The sequence below is a fragment of the Trichechus manatus genome, unplaced genomic scaffold, assembly GCF_000243295.1.
Source record: "Trichechus manatus latirostris isolate Lorelei unplaced genomic scaffold, TriManLat1.0 scaffold00004, whole genome shotgun sequence".
Lineage (NCBI taxonomy): Eukaryota > Metazoa > Chordata > Mammalia > Sirenia > Trichechidae > Trichechus > Trichechus manatus.
In genome coordinates, this window is record NW_004443940.1 from 35,895,110 (window position 1) to 35,898,155 (window position 3,046).

Consider the following 3,046-nt stretch of genomic DNA (forward strand, 5'->3'; position numbering starts at 1 on the left):
GGCTGTGCGGGTGGCCGGAGTGGGTAACGCGTTGGCGCTGGAGAGCTGTGAATTAGCCAGCGTCTGACCTGTCCCCGTGTCGTGTTTTGCAGTGGCTGGATTTGTGCGACTCGGTGAAGGACGATGCCCTGAGGGTGATCTCCGCCTTTAGCATTCTACCATGCGCCCCCGCAGCCCCTGCCCGGGGAAGGGGCGCGCTCCCAGCGGCGCGAGCCGGCAGCCAAGTTGTAACGCGCGAGGAGGGAAGCGTGATGGCCCGTCCACAGCTGCCACGACGCTCGCTTCGCTGACGCGGGGAGCTGGGCCCGAGCCCCGTCTGGCGCGCGCTCCGCCGCGGCGCTCGGGGGTTTTGCTACGGGGAGCCGAGGTCCAGCTGAGGCTAGCGAGGCGCGCGGCGGGCTGTTGGGAGTTAGGGGACCGCCCGGGGAGCGCGGCGCTTTATCCTCCCCCATGTAGCTCTGCCTAGCCGGGCCGCGACCTCGCCCAGCGCCGGCGTCCGGTGCCCCTAGACGGTCCGACTGGCTGTCGGCGAGAGCGCGCCTCAAGGCCGGTTGCCGCCAAAAGTCTCCTGTCAGCAGTGACTCAGATTCCTAGTGATTTCGAGAAAAAACTGATGGTGCTGGGTGAAAAAAAAAAAGGCCAAACATAAAAATCAAAACACCCCCAGGCAAAAGCTCCACCCATTCCGAGTTCCTAGGTTCAGTTCAGCAAGTGATGCTTTTCCAGTGAGTCAGGCCCTCTTGGGCTCCGCGAGGAAACGCACGGGCGGCGCAAGGAGAGGAGAAGACTGGAGTTTTGCTTCTGGCAAAGCACGAACTCGGGCTTGTCTTCCCAGGCAGGCGGCTTCCTGACGGTGAGACAACTCGAGGAACACGTATTTACCACGTAAAGTTTGTAATCTATCCTTCGGAAGAACATAAAGTTTAATAAAGCAAGAAAGCGATGGGAAGGCTCTGCCGCTGCTTGCAGAGACCAGGAGGCGGGCAAATGCACTGAAATAAAGTTTTTTTCGGAGCTGGGAGAGAGACTCTACGGTCCGGGGCGAGGGCCGTGGGTTTCCCGTTTCTCGGGTCTCTGTTACCCGACTTCATTCTTGCTCTTCTCTCTCAGCCCCAGCCATCTTCCCTCCTGCCCACTCCTCCCCTACGTCTCGTGGCGGCAGCAGGAGCAGACACTGCCCGCATCTGCAAGGCACACGTGCGGGACCCGAGCGGTGACCTAACGCCCATGGGCCCTTCCCCTGGCGTCCCCTGTGCTCTGGCCGTGAGGCGCCCGCCTGAAGCTCTCTAGCACAGCCCGAATCGCGGGGGACGCACGAGCTGCCGCCTCCTGGCCGGTTTTCTTGCGCCCCAAATATGGGCGCTCAGCCCACTGCTTTCCCTAATACCTTTGCTTTTTAACGCGTTCACTGAGTCGCGAAAGCGGGCTGCGCGAGGGCGGCGGACTGCACGGGAACCAAGCACAAGCACCAGGGCTTGCTTCCGCGCAGTTTTCTGATGTCTGCGTCGCCCTCCCCCGCAGTGAGCGCCACCGAGAACCCGGGCGCGGGCGGGATTGGGGATCCCAGCGGGCGCAGCACATTGTGTTCCTTTGCCCCAGGTGCGACGCGGAGCGGGGGAGGCGCAGAGTTCGCCCGCGGCCGCCACCGACAGTCGCGAGAGGTCCGCGGTCAAGGTGGACCTTCAATCTCCCCGTCCGCTTCACCGCCATCACACCCGCTCCCTTTCTGTAGGCAGCGAAATCTTTGGACCGGGCCCGGCGCTTGCCCTCCAGTCTCCCCGAGAAGCCGTGGCCTTCTTCGCCTCGCTCAGGACTGGCCCGAAAATGAGCGGTCGTTTAACCTGGGCTCTGCTGTGTCACGCTGACGTTATAGATCTGCTCATGAAAAGTAAAGCCTGAGCCAGGCGGCCTCTGCGCACCCAGGCCCCTTCCCTTTCCCAACTAGGGTGCGGGTTAGGGCGCATTTCCTCAATCCATCTTGCCTTTTGCTTCCTCGACACCCTCGAGAGGTGTTCCATCTCCCCACTCATCCCCAACCGCGGTTGTCCGAAAGCCCTGGTCTGGGGACAGAGGTGCGCTTGGAGTGGGCAGGAGGGGCAAGGGTGAGGGCGCGGGTCACCGTTGGGCGGGCAGAGGGTGCAGGACTGCAGAGGAGAGTGGGGGCGGGCAGGGGGAAGCGGCGGGAAGAATCGCGTTCCCCGTGCCCTTCTCCACCGGCGGCCCGAACCCGGTTGCGCCGCCTTCATTGGCCTCAGCCTGCCGAGGGACGATTCCCGGGGCAGTTCCCGAGAGCTCAAGTCTCAGGGGTCGCAACAGAGCGTGGGCACTACTCTCCCTCCCACCAGGAGGCAGTGACTCTTCTCAGTATGTTTTCCTTAAAAGGATTTTTTCGAGTATTTTCATTTCCTTGTTTTACCTGATCTTTTTTTTTTTTTTTTGCACTCGTATCTAGCGCTCACCGGGCTGCGGAGCAGCCGGCTCTCGGACGCTTCCCGGGGTCGCGTCTCGCCCTCGTTCTCAACCTTTGCAGGGCGGCAGGAGGAGGGCGCCTAAGAGTCCCGCGTCAGGCGCAGACGAGGAAGACCTGCAGCCTGCTACTCGGGCTGCAGCCCGGCGCCCCGGACTCTCGGGGGGCTCAGAGCCCCTTCTCCATCTCGCACCCAAGCGTTCTGGAGCACCAACCTTCCCCCGGGCTGTAGATGCTGCGGCAGAGCAAGGGCGCAGGAGCGCCCCCGGAGGCTCTCCGCGGGCGGCCGCGACCTGGTCCGCCCAGTGCGTGCCAGGAGCGCCCCCTGTTCCTGGCACAAGCAACGGCGGCCGCATGGGGGGCAGGGTACACCCCCGGGTGGGGGATGGGTGCGCACACAGCTGCCAGCAGTCTGCAGCTAAAGTCATTGCTGTAAACAAGCCGGGCGTCTGCTCCCTCCCGAGCGCAGGGTCCCGGAGCGGCGCGAGCCCGGGGGAGCTGGCGGGGCCGCCCCCGCCTTTACCTGTTCCAGCCTGCACGCGCCGGCGGCGGGCGCGCTTGCGGGGCGGGGGGGCCCAC